The following is a 17961-nucleotide window of genomic DNA, read 5'->3' as shown; positions in this document are numbered from 1 at the left end:
TCCAAAGTCTATACTTGTCTCTGGAGCCAGCTCTATCTAGTAATGAGCAACCTGACGTCTCTTAGGGCTAAATCCCATTCAAACTACAAGAAAACATTCTAAAGCCAGTTTTAAACATTGCTAAACTGCTCAGCTGACATCTCAGGCACTAAATTGTGGATGTAGAAGGGCCACCTCCCTCCTTTCTCCATCAGTTGCCACAGTTAGGGAAAGAGAATAATGGTTCTCCTGAAAAGAGGTGACTTCCTACTTGAAAGTTAAAAAAAAAAAAAAAAAAAGTATGGCCATTATTTGATCCACTTCAAGCCAATGCACAAAAGCTATTCGCTATATATATTTTGGGAGGTGAGCACTGCAACTTCATGAAAAAGAAAAACATGACCACTGGGTTGCATATCTGAATCTATACAAGGACTGGGAGCTTCATCCCATGCTCCGTGCCATGTTTCCAATGCAAGCGTTTTAAGTCATTTACACACCAAGGATTAAAGTCTGATGCCACTGAACCCCAAGACACATGTTGTTTAGGGATGGTGGTATTTAGCAGTGGGGAGGGTGGTGGAGAATATTTATTTGTATCAAGTGCTCCAGGAAGCATTTCTTATTAAATTCTCAAAATGAGCCCAATGTGGGCACTCTGGGTATGCTCACTTCACAGAAACTGAAGCCATGGCCATGCCTTGAGCTCTTTGGGACAACAAAATAGCAATATTTGCCCCCTACTGCCATGTTTTTTGTTCAGAGGTTTTCTTGAAGTTGATACATTACCTCAAGTCTGCTCACCCAACTTGAGAGTTGTATCCAGAACACTCACCCCTGCACCTTTACCAGATAACTGAGCTCTGTAAGAGAGCCTATGGTGTTGGAGAGACAAAGGCCTAAGACCTAGAGCTCATTCCAACCTTCCTTAGACTGTTCTGGAAAATTGGATGATGGCAAATCCTTTGTACCATCATTGCCAGATCAAATAGGCCCTCCTGTCTAAAGTAAAGAGACAATAAATATAGTTTATGTCATTAATCTGCCCATGATAAGAATCCACAGAGGGGAAAAAATCTAAAAATTGGGAGAAATAATTGAGTAAGTTTTTAAATTAGCCCTCCCAGGGCTGGACACATAGCTCAGTTGGTGGAGTGCCTGCTTAGAGTGTATAAAACCTTAGGTTTCACCTCAAGCACCCCACAAAAGACAAACAAACAAACAAAGCCAGGAATGGTGGTATGCACCTGTAATCCCAGCACTGGAGAAGTGGAGGAAGATGGACCACAAGGTTGTCTTCTTCAGTTTCAAGGTTAGCCTTGGCTGCATGAGATCCTATTTCAAACATAACCCCTCCAGCCTTTCAAAAATATTAGCTCCAAGTTTCCCTTGATCTCTCCTCAGGACCAAGGGAAGCAGAACCCTAAGGGCCAGGGATGGCTCCATCCAGCTAACTCACAGGTTAGTGGGAGACACACTGTCCACTTACTCTCCAAGCTATCTATTATTTCCCCATGGTAATCCAAGGTTCCCAAGAAAGTCAGTTTCTCCCTCCCATCTTTTTCTGAGCTTGCAGTCATTTGTTCTTAATGTCCTGATCAGTGGACTCTTCTCTATGTGGACATGTAACTTTGCTTTTGGGGAAATAAAATAAGAAAAGGAAGTCCTTGGTAGAGGTGCTTTGCTTGTCAGTGGGTAGATGCATGCTGCACAGCTGAGTCCCCTGTGTTGGCTCATACTCATTTTTCTTTTGTTCAATTTTTCTTCTCAAGACCATTACACAGTGGAAGTTGACCTTGAACTCTCAACTCTCTTGTTCCCATCCCAAGTGTTGGGTTTTCAAGAGTGTGCCACCACTCCTGGCTCATAGCCACTTCTTTCTTTCAAGTGGCCTCTTTTTCATCATAACACTGTAAGCACAAACTCTGAGACATGTTGGTATTTGTGTCATGAAGCCCCACTTCACAGTTTAGTTCAAGGCCATCAGTGTGCCACAAGATAACACAGAGAATCCAAATGAAGCAACATGAAATAAAACAGCAGAAGGGTTTTCTTAGCAATTTCTTTTGATGGTATTGAATCAATATCAAGTTTTCTATCCAAATAAAGCAGCAAAATCGTGATTTAAAAAAACTTTCATGGGAGATTTTTTCCCTGCTTGTGTTCCTGTGGATGGAATCCAGGGTCTTGCACAAGTTAGATTAGCTCTCTGCCACTGAATCTGAATCCCATCCCTAACTCTTTGTTGTTGTAGTTGTTTGCATATATATATATATATATATATATATATATATATATATATATATATATTTGAGATAGGATCTCACTACAACTTTTAGTTGGCCTGGAATTTACTATGCAGGAGTCTTTTTGCTTCCCTCTTCCAGTGCTGGAAATACAGATGTGCTCTCCCAGACAAGGAAAAATTAAGTCATCAGTTGCTGGATACAACTATGTCCTGGTCCTGATGTTATGAAAACAGATGGAGAACTGACTGATCATGTCTTGGAGGGTACACAATTTTGCAAGAAATTAAGACACCAAATGAGGAAGTGGAAACTGAGTGGGCCACATTTGGCAGCTGAGAGTCTTGGAGCAAACTACTGAACTCAGAACTTCAGTTTCCCCATTGGAGAAGGGAGAAGGGAAATAACATGACAGTCCCCCTAGAGACTCTCCTAAGGGTACTAAAAATACTCATCAGGAGTGGCTGGTCAACAGTGAGTGATCAGTAAATACTATCACTACTACCCTCTGTGTTACTATTACAGTAAGTGGGTTCTACGCTAGGAAATGAGTAAGACCTGAGGTCTACAAAAATATGTAGTTGGGGGTTCAGTGAGATGGTTCAGTGGCTAAAGGCCCTTCCTGATGAGCCTGGAAACCTGAGTTTTATACCTAGGATTCAAATAGTGGAAGGAGAGAGTTAATTAATACAAGTTATCCTCTGACTTCCACATGTGTGTTGTGGCACGTATATGCCCACATGCATGAACACACACATAAAATAAATCAATAAACAAATGTAACAAAATAAATGTATGATAGAGACTTCTCCCTTCTGGGAGAACATGTACCTTCTCCTTACGTCTCCTATGGCCAGGGTTCCTCCACATCTGGGCTTCACACTGAGGCTACCTGGGAGCTTTATCCCATTTAACCCCTATACCCCCACGCCCCCATCTTGGACAAGACCCGTAGTTGAATGTCTAAGAACCCTCACAGGGGATTCTAACATGCAGCTGAGGTCAAACTACTGCCTGGATCATTTGATCTTTGATCATTTGTAGGATCTTGTATAAAATACATATCAGAGCCATGCATCCAAAATGACGAGAGAGAGATGGAGCATCAAGCCAGGTGCTGCTGCCAGGTGGCACCCAGCATGAGGGTCAAGAACCTCCGGGTTAATATACACCTCTAGCCTTTGTCTAAGCTCATGAACACCCAATCTCACAGGAAGGAGTCACTCATGCGATGGTGAGTTGGTGAAGGGGGCAGTCATTTTGGATCAATAATTCATAAACAAAGAGTTCCTCCAGTATGTGAGCAGCAGGCTCTTTGCTGAAGGTACAGGCACAGTTTTGCTTGTGAGCTCTCAGCAAATAGCACTTCTTTCCATAGGGATAATATACATCTAATTTGGGAAGACTGACTCTACAAGCCCTTGCACAGCTGAGGAAATACGCACCAAATATTATGCAATTCAGCTCCAACTGACAGGAGTATGAACAAGGCCATTAAATAGCTCTTCCTTCTGTTTGGGCAGAGAGGCAGTGGATAGGAATGTGGGGTATGAAAATAAGTAGTCATCAGCAGGCAAGGCCTGGGAAAGAATTAGGCAGATATGTGGTTGCATGCTATAGATACAGGGAAGGAAAGCTTGCAAGGATTCAAATTAGTGATGATCTAAAAGAGATGGATATGTAAGTGCTACATACGCCTAACCAGGATCTTGCTAGCCTTGGGCTTTCTAGAGGATTTCATTTGCAGGGAAACCAATAGAAATGGTACCTCCACCCAGCAAGTTCCAGCTTCCATCTTGGCAAGTATTCAAGGGGTAACTAGGGCTAGAGTCCAGAAACAGATGCAGGTACCCATTCTGGTACCAAGATCATACAACAGACCCTTCTGGGATGTCCCTTAGGGGGCAGTATGTAGCATTGATAGGCCCCCATCCTGTTGCTGTTCTACAATGAGGAACAAATATTTGGTTTTTTTTTTTTTTTTTTTTTTTTTTCTCCCTCCCCTCCCTGTCATTTTACACAGTCTTGTTTAGACTGGATGTTGGTTAATGGGAGACCTTTGCCCTTTGTCTAAAAGCTGTGACCAGGAAATCCCACCACCCATTAATGAGAGTTTTGTTCCGGATCTAGAGCTCCCAGCACACTGTTTCTGCTTGGCAGAGGCATTGTACCCCCAGCTTAGAAGAACAAACAATGACCAAAAAAAGCCCCTTCCACTGTTGAATAAAAACAGCAAACTCCAGACCCTAAGGGGTTTCAGTCTCTATTAAGCCAACAAAAGGTCCAAATTGACAGGCCAGGAGCACAAAGGGTAGGGGGACAGCGGGACTGAGGAGGAAGCCAAGGAAGAGAAGAAAACTTAATTAACTGGGAGTTTGTGTGCTGTGCCTCTTGTGAGAGGTGAGGCTGCTCCTATCCCACACCAAGTATCCACAGCCTGAAGACTTTCTGTCTAAAAGCCCAGGCCTTAGGAGAACCTTGAGTGTCCCATACAGCAACCTATAGGCACTTGGTCCTTCTTGGGCATCCCAGCTCCATGAAGATGCCAGCCTGTCAGCTTATTTGCTCAAAGTTGCTTGTTCTCTTCCCCTCTCTCTTCCCCTCCCTCCCTTTCCTTTTCATGTCTATATGAGAATGTTTAGTTGTGAAAGGTTCAAATATGAATATGAATCATGGCTTGTTTCAATTTGTGTCATATTAGTTGTAATGGCTAATAATTATTCCTAAGCTAGATAAGTATATGAAAAAAAATTAAACTGATATTTACTGACTGCTGACTCTTTGTGTCATTAGTGATTGAATATATATATGTATATTTATGCATATATACACATATATGTACATACACACACCAACATATGTGTATATTTTGCTTTTTTTTGAGACAGAATCTCATGAATATTAGGCTGGTTTCAAAGTCTCTATGCAGCCAAGGACAGCTTTGAATTTCTAATCCTTCTGCTTCCACCTCCTAAGTGCTGGGTTTATAGATAAACAAATATATGCTTGGTTTTTATTTGGTGCTGAGGACTGAATATGTATTTGCATGTGTTAGGCAAGCACTCTATCAAGTGAGTTGTACCTTAGGCTGGGATCAGGTTTTCTTACATTGTTTACCTAACTGGAGCTGTCTGCTTCTTCTGGTTCCTTGTAATAAGAGCCCACCTGGATTCATGCCCTCAGCATACACGGCTGCTTATAGCATCAGGAACACTCTCCAAAAATGTCTAGTTATGTAGAAGGTTTAAGTATGAATCACAGCCAGTTTCAGTTTGTGTCATATTAGCTGTAATGGCTAATGATTATTCCTAAACCAGATAAGTGTATGGAAAACATTTAAAGTGATAACATTTATTGACTGTTGACTCTTCATGATGTTAATGATTGAACTTTTAAGGAGCCTCTTCTCAAATCTTAGGATTATCCTAGGATTTTGTGTATTTGTGAAGCTGATGGGTTAAAAAAAAATAAAAAACAAAACCGAAAAAGAACCAAAAACAAACTAAAACACTGGAACAATAGCAGAAAATTCCATGGAAATAAGGGCAATGATTTGTATATTTTTTTTTTAGCAGTAATTGTTCAGAAACTTATTGTAATATGTAAAAACATAAATGCTTGAATTTGGGTCTTTGCTTCATCAGCATGTGATGGAGAGGAAGAAGGAAAAGGTGAATGAGCCAGGAGTGACAAGAAGTGAGGACATAGGAAAGGGAAGTCATGGGGAGGGGGCTGTCCCTGTGAAAGTCGCCTGAGGCTGACAAAGAGGGGGCCTTGCAGTCCCCAGAGGACAGCACAACAAGGTTCCTTCTGCTGCTGCAAGGCAGGGTAGTGCTAGGGAGAGAGAGCATCTACATTGATAGGATTCTGTTTTCTCAGTTCCAGGGGACACCTGGGAGGATAGTGATCCTGACATGATGTAGGAAGCTTCAGGGGTATCCATGCTTGTCCATCATTGGCCTATAAGTCTTGAGGACTGTGGCATCATTTCCCCCAGACAACAACGTCCATTGAAGATAGTTTAGAGTGTGATGGGCAATTCTTACTGCCTGGGGTAGGGACTTTTAATAAGTAGTTGATGCTGTTATGAAATTCAAGAATATATTTCCCACCTCCACCCCACCCCAACCAGAGACAATGCACTTGTATATAGCAAAGCCTATGGAAGCCAAGGATGGAATGTGCTAGCTTTGCCTTCTAGGTCACCAGGCCCCAGGGATGAAGTTCTGTCATGTTACATACATGGTAATAGTGTATGAATATATTGCAATTCTATTTATTTAGTTTTAATTTTTTGAGACAGGATTTATCCATGTAGCCCTGGCTGTCCTGGAACTCACTCTATAGATTAGGCTGGTCTCAAACTCACAGAGCTCTACCTGCTTCTACTTTCCAAGTTGGGAAGCATAGTGTAATTCTAAATACATATGTCCATTCATTTTACTTAAATGATCCCTGTTAAATATTTTACCCATGTAATATATGTAATTATTTGCATATCAACTTACTGCTCTTCATAGAGTCTCCTGTGACCCCATATTAACACTATTAAATTAACATTGGGTAAGAAAACTGGCTCTGAGAAACTAGAGGCCAGCACTGAGAGCTGAACTGTGGTTTGTAATCAGCCAGAGCGCAGTGGGTCTCACCAGATCTATCAGTGTCTCTCTGAGCATGGGGTCTCAGGGTTGCTCTAAGATAAGTGGCAGACTTCCCCTGGAGGCTGACTTTTGCCTGGGTCTCTTCTATGCCTTTCTACACCTCACTTGCCACAGTGAAAGTGTCAAGGAATGGCAAGACCTAGCCTCTGACATCAGTGTTACAGTGCAGGGGATTGCCACTTACCACAGCCAGGACTCATCCTGGAGGGGTTTCAGCAGAGGCCACAATGACTCTGAGCTGAATTTTACTTCAATTCAAACCAGGCTACTGGCTTTTCCGTTTCTGGTGGGAGTCGCCGGGTGGACTGTTTCCCTCTTGCGCAAAGCTTTTTATTATCCTACCAGGCACAGGCTTTGGAACAGAGCTGTCAGATAGATGGGCGCAACTCTCACTTTACTTTGAAGGAGTGCTACAGCACATGTCCTATTGTCAAGTTCTTCTGTCTCGGGAATGCTGCAGACTCCTGAGAACATGCTTCTTCGAAGCCCCTTCCTCCGCAAACTACCCGTATGTGTTATTTGTTGCAGAAACTTTGGTAATGAACGTGGCCTCTCTGTTTTCCGCTGTAAGCAGCAGAAATACCCCTGCAGGCGCTCTACTAGACCTTTTATCCATACTCAGGAAAAAGAATTGATTGATTTTGAAGTTCAATGTTGGCATCTGCTGTTATTCAAAACCAGGACCTTGGCTACAGTAATCCACCACGCTTTCAGCACCACCGCCCGTGTGCGGCAAATGAAGGCAAGCTGTTGTCGAATGAGAAATGCAAAATAGCCAATCTGTTTGTCTGTTTAATGTAACCAGGAACATAAGCTGCTAAAAGTGGTGCCATTCGGCACTGTCAGATGGGGGACACTCTCCAACAAACAAAAGCCTAATGACCCGTTTTACTCGGCACTCCAAGTTGTTGCTGATGGTGTCTTCCATATGCACTCAAACATGCTTTTATCTGAAACTGCAAATGACATGATTTTCCATTCAGAACAAGCATATAATCTCTCTCTCTCTCTCTCTCTCTCTCTCTCTCTCTCTCTCTCTGTGTGTGTGTGTGTGTGTGTGTGTGTGTGTGTGTGTGCATGTACATGTTCTCATGGGTGGGTAGGTAGGTGCATTTGTATGTGGGTGTTGGGGAAGAGGGAGAGCAGTGTCCCCCATCTCTGGCCCAACACCATGAAGTGAAGTTGATGGTTGAGACATCTTTGAGCAGGGAGCATATTTGTGGCAGCATCTGACTCTCCTGTTCCCCTCACACCCGTCATTGTATTGTATTAAAGGGAAAAATCAAGTCATTAACCATGATAGATATGTTTTTAATAAGTAAGTGTTGTGCCCACCAGGTGTGTAACTAGTAGGGCTTAGGATAGCTTCAGAGTCTGGCTTGGGATTGCAATAGGAAGTTAAAGGCATTGCCTACTTCTTCAAAGAGTGTGAGATTTGGGAAGTACCAGCTTTCAATATCACTCAGGATGAAACTTGTCACAAAGGCCCACTGATAGAGCTGGACTCTAACTTGCTTTTTAACATGGGAGCACCATTTCCAGGGCTTCTAGGACTTAGACAGCTACACCCTCCTCTGAAGGATGCTAACCAAACCCAGCGCCTACTAACTCCTTGCGAATACATCATCTGTAGAGACTGGAAGATGACTTGCTACCCAAGCTTGAGGACCTGAGTTTGGTACCCAGAATCCATGTAAATTACCTAGGAGTCATGTACAATGTGTATTTCCAGTTATGGAGAAGCAGAGACAAGAGGATTCCTGGGGCCTTCTTGGCTAGCCAGCTTAGCTCAATCAGTCAGTGTCAGGAAACAGTGAAAGGCCTTTTTCCAAAAGTAAGAAGGAAACTGACTGAGGAAAATACTCAGGGTTGACCTCTGGCCTCCACATACTCATGCATACATGTGCAGGTGCCTGCAAATCCACATAAATCCACATATGCATATGTAGCCCCCCCCCCCGAACACTAGAGTCCTCCACTGGCATAGCCGATGACACCACCTCCTAATTCCCAAAGACAGTCAGAATGTTGGATTGAGAAGGATTCTGAGGGCCATACATAGAAAAAGAGAACTGTCATTGGCTATTAGATCCTGACATTATTTATTGCCACAGACAAAGTTTATTAAAAGCCAAAACAGTGAACAAGCTAGGGCAATCTGGTTTCTTTATATCAAAGACTCCTGTATCTACACCAGAAAGTCAATTCCACTTACATTATAGGAAAGTGGGGGAAAGAGAGCTGTGAGCTGATGTACTCTGCTGAGAACACTCAGCGTAAAAAATTATGCCTGGCTCCAAGCAAAGTTTGGATATGTTCAGTGGGAATAAGGCAAAGCATATGGTTTGCATTTCCTCTAGAAAGGAATATGAGGGGGGAGCTTGAGGGACCCAGGATTCAATAACAAATACAGACACTTGACAAAGCTTGGCAGGCGAAGACAGAATATTTCTCTGTTTACCTGACAATAGGACTTGAGTCCAGCCCACTGGGGAGCAATTCATTTGGTGGTGGCCTGTCGCACCCTGGCAGAATGTCCTTGTAGAACCATCAATGTCAGCCTGGGAGGCATGGCTCCCTCCTCCTCCCAGGCAAGCAGCTTTCCAATGAGACCACCTATATCAGTGTGAGTTAAGGATGCCTTTACCCCATTGGATAGTTCAGCTTCAGATCCCTAGGTAAGAACACCAGAAAGAAAGTGTTGGCCTTTCTTTTTAATCTTCCCATTCTAGAGCTCACAAATAGGAAGATTAGTTTATATTTAGCTTGTCTTTTGATGGACAGTCATTGGAATAGCTTTACCATTAATTTTTGTTCTGTTTTGTTTTGGACAGGATAATTTGAATATCTTTGATTCTGTAAGTTGGAGACAAAAGGAAAGTCAGTGAAGGATAGGAAGAGAAGGGTTGGTGATATTTGCTGAATTAAGAGTGTGAAAAGTAGGGCTGGGGAGAGGCTCATGGGTAAAGCGCTTGCCATGAAGCACGAGGAAGGATCCAAGTTCAGATTCCTGGCCCCTACACGAACGGCCAGGAATAGTACAGCACGGGAATGTAACCTCTGAGCTAGGCAGCCTGTCTATCAGAAAGGGTGAACTCCAGGTTCATTGAGAGACACTGTCTCAAAACATAAGATGAAGAGTATAGTGGTTTGAATATGTGTCCTCCATATTAACTAATCTAGTGGTCGTCTGAATATGTAGTCCCTGGCTGGTGATACTGTTTAGGTAGGTTTAGGAAGTGTGGCCTTGCTTGAAGATGTATGTTACTATGGGTAGTCTTTGAGGTTTCAAAATCCGTGTACTGTTTCCAGTGCATTGTCCCTGCTTCCTGTTTGTGGTTAGAGATGTAAGCTCTCAGCTGTTGCTCTAGCTGCCTGCTACCATGGACTCCCCCTGCATCCGTAAGCCAATTAAAACCTTTCTTTAAGGTACTTTGCATGTGTTTATTATAGCATTAGAAAAGTAACTTAAGACGGAGAACAATTGAGAAAGATGCCCAGTATTGATTTCTGACAAGGACATACACATGTGTATATACACTCACATTTGCACATATACACAGAGAGAGGGGGGCCAGAGAAAGAGACAGAGACAGAGAGGTGTGTGGGTCTGAGGTGAAAAATGATTACTGTCCTCATCAATTATATATTACATTTGGTCAGGAAAACAAAAGAAGCAAAAAAGTTGATAATTTTCTTTTTATTCCTCTCCTTTGTTTCTTTCTAAGAAAGATGCAATGTTAAGTGAGTGGGGATTGCTTTGCAGCTGCTTGGATAATCCTTGACCTCATAATAATAAACAGGGAGTCCCTAGAACTACCAGGTCATTAATGAACTCTGATTCAGAATGGATGGCCTGGTATTCAGTAACTGAAGACTGTGGACGATGGGGGTTCTCAACTCTGGTATGAAGAATGGCCTATAGAATCATGTGGAATAAGTAATTACAGGTAATATTCATTTTAGCTTGTATTGGAATGTTCAGAGAAACAAGGCCACAGCAAGAAGCCAGGACCCCCGCTTTTAGGGAATTTGGCAGTGGGACAGAGAGCTAAGCAATGTAGGGGAACTACATCCATGACTTTGGCTCAGTTAACCATAAGTCTCTGAGTGTACCAAGTTGGAGCACTGCACAGCTCAGGCCTGGAGAAAGGCCATCCTGCTCAGAAAGTTGAGCCAGGGATGCAGATTGGGTGGCTGGCAGCAGCGCCCAGCCCTTGACCTACTTCCAACTAGATCTGATGTTAGAGCTGGGGACACCAAAGCTCAGATTTTTTTCTCCATAGGCTGCTAGGTGTGTATAATGGAGGGGCATACTGATCCTTGGAGATCTCTGTGGCTTTCTCTGTGTTTCACATCTCAGAGTGGTGATGCCTCAGAGATCCCAGGAGGGGGCTGCAGCAGGTTTGTGGAGCTTAGATCTTCCTGGTACACCTGGAAGAAGCTCATTGGGATTTGGGGGCTGGATGAAACATCACTTTGAACCTGTGCTATAGTAGACACAGGTACCACTGCACACCTCTCCCAATCAGAGATCCTACATCCAGGAATTGCTTGGCATTTCTCGGTTTCCCTGGTGACATTTGGAACTTTTGGTACCTCTATCATTCTCTGATTGGCTGATGTCAGATCATGAGCCTACCAATTTCCCAGGAAAGCAGGGAAACACACTGTTCTGGCTTCCATATTAGGCAGGGAAGGGGTGGTTCTGTCTGCCAATGATTCATAAGATAATAAGTTGCATTTTAATAAGAGTAGCTAGCTAATGCAGGACTGTCACTGGGTCTATTGTACTGTTTTTATAATCCCTATACAATACAAGCAAACCATTTCACCACCCCAAAATCTCTTCTCAGGATGGAATGGAAAAATGGCACAGACTTGAGCCTTCTACAAGAGATGGCACCAATAGGATGTTAACATGACTAGGGTTAATAAGACTTGTTGATAAACTAGATGTGTTCAGAAGGAAACACAATGACCTTGAATTTCCTGGGTGCTGTATTTGCCACACATCATGTGGTCAATGATATCAACTTCTGATGCGGTTGCCAGCTTAGTCACTGTTCATATCATCTTCTTGCTGATGGGTTGACCAATCTCACAGTCCTAGTATTCAGTATAAGGTGAGATTCTATACTCCATCTCTTTGCCATTGACTAGCTTTGTTGCTGTGGGCAAGAAACTTCTGTGCCTCAACTTCCTCTCTGTCAAATGGGAAGGCTTTTTAAAAAATAGCTATATCATAGGGCTATGAGGAATAAACGAGCTCTTGTGTATGAGAGGGATAGCATCTGTGTGGAGTATGTGTGTAGCATGTTTATGTGGTATGTGTGCATCTGTGTGTATGTGTGTGTGGTGGGGAGTACACAGAACCAGAACCCAAAGGAGGGTACCAGATATCCTACTCTATCACTACCTATTTTATTATTTGAGATAGTGTTTCCTACTGAACATGCTGCTAGACTGGCAACCAACAAGCCCAAGTGATCCTCCTGTCTCTGCTCCTATAGCACTGAGATTATAGGCACATTAACCACATCCAGCTTTATATGTGAGTGCTGGGGATTTGAACTCAGTTATTCATGCTTACATAATACTTTTGCTAACTGATCCATCTCCCTAGTCCTCTAAATGGATGTGTGTGTGTGTGTGTGTGTGTGTGTGTGTGTGTGTTCATGTATATGTGGATACACATGTTTGTGTGTAGAGGAGCCAGGGACTCTTTACATGTGGTTGCCTTTCACTCTTTTCTTTGAGACAAGGTCTCTCATTGGTGTGGAGCTTTGCCAAGTTAATCTAGGCTGGATGACAGATGAGCTCTGGGCATCTGCCTGCTATTTGCCCTCTCCGGGATTGCAAGCATATGCCACCATGCCTGGTGTTTTACATGGGTTCTGGGAACATTTGCAGCTTACAAAGACACAGGATTTATCCACTGACCATCTCCCCAGCCACGTGGGAAAACATGGGAGAGTCTAAACTTCCATTACTACAGTCTGCTCTTTTGATTGTTGTAGTTATTAGTGTTCCATTACAATAGAACTCACACACTCATAGAAAACCCTGTTTGCAAGAGGAACCTTAAAACCTGACTCTTTTTCACATGAGAATCAAGGAGAGAACACAGATGTTCCCTGTCCCTAGTGACAGGAAACCTCAAGTCAGACTCAGGAGCTTCGTGGTAAGTTTAGCAATTGTGGACAATCTTTCAGCTAAGGCTTGGGCCACTGTGACCCAGAGTGGTGACCGCAAGACCTACTCACCACTGGCTCCTTCCAGACACTCACCACTCTGGTACCCACAAGGCAGAAGCCCTCTAGCTGTCCCAGTTATGGAATTGAGAGTGTCAGAGTACTGGAACTGGGAACACTTGGTTCCAGGGGCAAGTAGGAAACTCATTCCAGGTTCCCAGTGGGAAGACATGGGCTAGACTTCTGCTTTGGGGCTGGCTGGAAACAATCTGTCAGCTTTTCCTGGGTGACCTGAGGACACTTGTCTCTGCAGGATTGAAAAGACCCCCCCTTTGCCTTCAAGGGCACCCATTCTCCAAATGACGGGGAATACACTTAAATGGCAGACTTCAGTGTTATACTTTAATTACAAAAACAAAACAAAACAAACAAAAAACACCAAAGCCATATAAACCACATAAAATGTAAGCACGGGTGGGCTAATGGGTAAGACCAACAGTTGAACCAAATTAACTTTATTTTCTCTGCCTACATATCTGCTTTTTAGCCATAAAGTCTACAAATACTTCTCATACTTACTCATACTTAAAGACATATAAAATAATTAGGTCCCAGCATGTGCTGGAATGACAGTTGTAAGGAGTAAGTTTTTCGCCTGCCGCCGGTCTGGTCCCGTCGCCGTGCCAGCCCCAAATAACACACTGAGACTCTGTATTTGATATAATGTTATTGGCCCGGTACTAGTTTCTTATCGGCTAGCTCTGTCTTAAGTATTAACCCATTTCCACTGATCTATGTATTTTCACGGGGTCTTCTCTTACCGGGGAGCCTGCATTCTGCTTTCTACAGACTCTCCATGCTGACTCCTCCTTCCTACTTCCTCTTTCCTCCTTGTCACCTAGTCCCTCCTATCTTCCTTTCCTATTGGCCAACAGTGCTTTATTCATTAACCAGTATGAGAAACATATATACATAATGGCATCTCCCACCAGACACTCACTGTTATTTGCCACCAGTTCTGAGATAACAAAGATACACTGAGCTTAATAGAAACCCGTGAAGCATTATCTCCATGCACCATCCTTTCACTCCCTGGTCTTTTCCTGTAGTGGACAGGGATCTGTGAGTAGAAATATCTCCTTCATACTATCACAAGTGCCATGAGAACGTATCTGCATGTGCCTCAGTTTCCTTCCTTTTAAGCACAGTGACGATAGCATCTGTCAGAACACTTGGGAGTCACATCAAAGCATGTCCGTGGTGTCCCTGAAGACCTACAGGCCTGCTGACCCAATTGATGAGGCTGTCTAGGTGATCGATAGTGATCACTATGGCTGAATTGACCCAACATGGGTCCTATTGATCACTTAAGACACTGAGAATGGTCAGATCAGCTGGGCCAGGGGTCAGGGAATTTTACCATGGGGGTTCCAGTTGAATAAGGAGCCAGACTGTGAAGAAGTGAGATAGCAGTGTGCAAACTACCTTTGATTTCAGGGAAGTCAGGAAGTGTGGTGCAATGTAAGGCTCTGGGCGTCACCTCTGTCACTTCACAGAGGTCAGGGAAATGACCTCTCTTAACCTCAATTCCCTTATTTGGAAGTTGTGGAGCTGTGTGATGAAGCATTAATATACTAGGCATAAAATACAGAAAATCATAAATAAAACTCAACTGTCATTAGCATGTTTTATTCTGAAAAGGATTTTCTATTGCTCAAAGACCACCTTTTGTGTTGCCATCTAGAAATATGGAAGGCTGTCTCCATCTCTTTTTAAATGGTTCTGGGGACAGATCCCAAAGCTTTCACATACTAGGCAAACAGTTGACCATTGAGCTAACCCTCAGTCCACTGAAGCCCCATTAACAGACTTCTGGGTATATATTGACAGATGCCTGCCTTTGGCAAGCATGGCCTTTAATCTCCAAAGCAATCTATGAACTTTAAAGAGACAACAAGCATCATCTTGCTTCTAGCTGTGGAGTTCAGAAACGGTAGGTCTCAAGGCAAAGCCACAATTCTTCTGCCTTTGGACTCTCTTCTTACCACTCACAAGCCACAAATTTTCCCAAGACTCAGCAGGTATCCCATCTTTGGAGTGATGATCCATCTATGCAAGAAAAGACTATGAACTGGGGGGGGGGGCTAATTGTGGAGATGAGAGATGAGTTCACAGAATACTTGCATAGCACTTCAGGAAAGCCTGGATTTGATCTCTAGATGTGGTGGTACATGTCTGCAATCAATCCCAGAAAGCAAAAAGATCAAAAGTTCAAGATCATCATTGTCTTTAAATAGAGGCCAATCCAAGCTTACACAAGCATGCACACACACACACACACACACACACGAACTGAGTGGCATGAGGTGAGAATGCAAGAGGCCAGGCTTTGATGTGGCCCTACTGCAAACAGGCAGGGCTTGGGCATAAATAGTTTTAGCAGCCCAAGCCTGGCATGTGGTCTGAGTTCTGGACACTGTAGTGGATTTCAGTAAACCAGGACACATGGAGCTATTGAGGCTTGCAGAACAATACAAAAAGTAATATGGCATTCTGCAGTCTCCTGGTTCACAAATGGATGACCTCCTTTGGCTGACACCTTGAGTCATGGCCAGCTGCTCACAGTCCCTTGTTACATAATTGTCTTTATTGGCTATTTGTAGAAGATTCACTTAAGGCTACCATTTTGTCGGGTTTGCAGTTCTCTTTTGCTCCCCCCTCCCTTCCTTTCTCCCCTCTGCCTTTATTTCTATAGCAGTCCAGCTTCCCTTGGAACCCCACCTTCCCCTTGCTTCCCCATGAGGAACCTGGGCGGCAGCTTATATCTTCATATTCAAGTTGGGTTTTATACATCAACTGTCTTGCCCTAGATTTTGGTGCCTTGCTTCACAGGATGGAACAAGGGTATTTTATCTAGACATATATTTTATTTTTACAGGAGGCTCATAACTCCTGTCAGAAGCTAAAATGTTTCTGTCTCAGTACAGACTCCTTGGTCATGAAACAGTATCCCAGTGCCCTGTCCACTGAGGACAAACATGTCGGGGTTGTTTAGAAGGAGTTTCTTGCCTTAAGCTTCTACCATAAATTACAAAGTGCACATTAGCATATCTCCCTCCCAGCCAGCCTGGAGATGTAGGTGGTCCCTTTTAAATAAAATCCTAAGAGCAAACCAAGGAGCCTCAGCCATGTCTCCTTACTGCAGGAAATCCACATGGCAGTACCCCTAGCTCTTACAAGATGGAAATAAAAAAAAAAAAAAAAAAAAACTTTTTTTTTCACTCCTTGGTTTAACTCCAAGGACTTGAGAATTGACTAATAATGCAAATATCCAGAGGTTAATAGCCTAGTGACATTACTGTAACTTACACTGTGGCTTAAAGGGCATTATCCATCACATGGCCAGCCGTGGTCAGTTATCAAAAGAGATGGATAAATATCAAAAGAAGAATGAACTGTCATATCAAGAATTAATAAAATGTGGGGTATTTTTTTTTCTTCCATTTTTTTTTCTTTAATGGATCAGGGCAGCATGAAGCCTTAATGTCATTTGTACAAGGTCCAGCCACCCTTTAATGCATAAAATCACTCTCTGATTCACTCACCGTGAATCCCAGAACTTCTCAGTGGAGTGGGAGAGTCAGCTAAAACCACCTAAGGGAGACCGGATGAATTAGCTAAAAGGGACCTGTTGGCAATTGCTGTTTGGGACAAAAAAAATGAAGTGAGCCATCTTAATGTCTCTAGATGTAGCTAGTCCATTTTGGATGACTGATGCCCTTGCATCTGCATTTAGAATTTGTTTGGGGTAGCCAGGGCCCCACAAGGACAGTTGGTCTCATTAATAAGGTGACTGACACAAAGCCAGTCTTGAGTCCACCATGTTCATCAAAATAGACCATTGCTCCTGGCCAGGAACTATGATTCTTCCCACAGTGGTCAGCTGTTCTCTTGGTCAGTTCCTTGTCCCTCTGCTGGCCACTGCTCTTCTAGAGAAGGATGGAGTGATATTATCTTGGGGAAATTGTAGGTTCTCAGCTCTCTCTGCTAAAAGGAAAATTACTGCCCCGAGTTGTCCTTGGTCAGGTTCCAAATGAGTCTTGTCACATTATTTAAATACTGAGTTGTGATATTATGGAAGTTGGTACCCAGTTGCTCTTGGCAGTGCCTGCATGCTGGCAGGTGTTGGGCAGAAGGCAGTGCCTCTTCAGCAAACTGTCTTGGTGCCGCTGTTCCCAGGAGCAAGAGCTCCTACCCTGGATGATGTTGTACTGGCTGTTTTTCCTCTTCTGCTTGCCAAGTGCATCAGATTCAAACACCCACGTCCTCAGCATGGGTCACCCCAAGTGGTGTTTAAGGGACTCCTTAAGCTGGATTGCTCCCCAGGTTCCTTCTCATTGCTGGGAGCTTGCACTCTCATGCAGTCTTCTGTCTAGGCTTAAAGTTGCTTCAAACACAAGAGAAGGCAAAAGTGCCATGTCCAAAGTGCATTCATTCATTCATTCACTCATTCTTAGTTGATTTGTTGCTCTACACTCTCTCTGATTTCTGCCATTTTGCCTCAGGAATGGCACACAGGTATTATTGTTTTTTTCCTACTCATCTTGTTGTTATTCCTGAAGTAAAGAGAGCATGCTTTGGCTATGACCCTCTTGGTTAGTGAGGATTTTCCAGAATAGCCTGGCATGTTCAGGATGTGATGTGTGAATCAGCCACCCCAGATTTATAAAACCACATGGAATGCTTTTGGAAATGACTTCTGACCTGCCTTTCATGGCAGCCTCTTGTGGAGAAGGGTGCAATGATGTAACATGGTCAACTGACCAAATGGAGAGGCACGGGGCCAAGCCCAGCCTGGACCAGAAATTCCTCCCGGGCTGT

Source organism: Phodopus roborovskii, unplaced genomic scaffold, assembly GCF_943737965.1.
Source record: "Phodopus roborovskii unplaced genomic scaffold, PHOROB, whole genome shotgun sequence".
NCBI classification, from domain to species: domain Eukaryota; kingdom Metazoa; phylum Chordata; class Mammalia; order Rodentia; family Cricetidae; genus Phodopus; species Phodopus roborovskii.
This window is presented reverse-complemented; position numbering follows the sequence as displayed.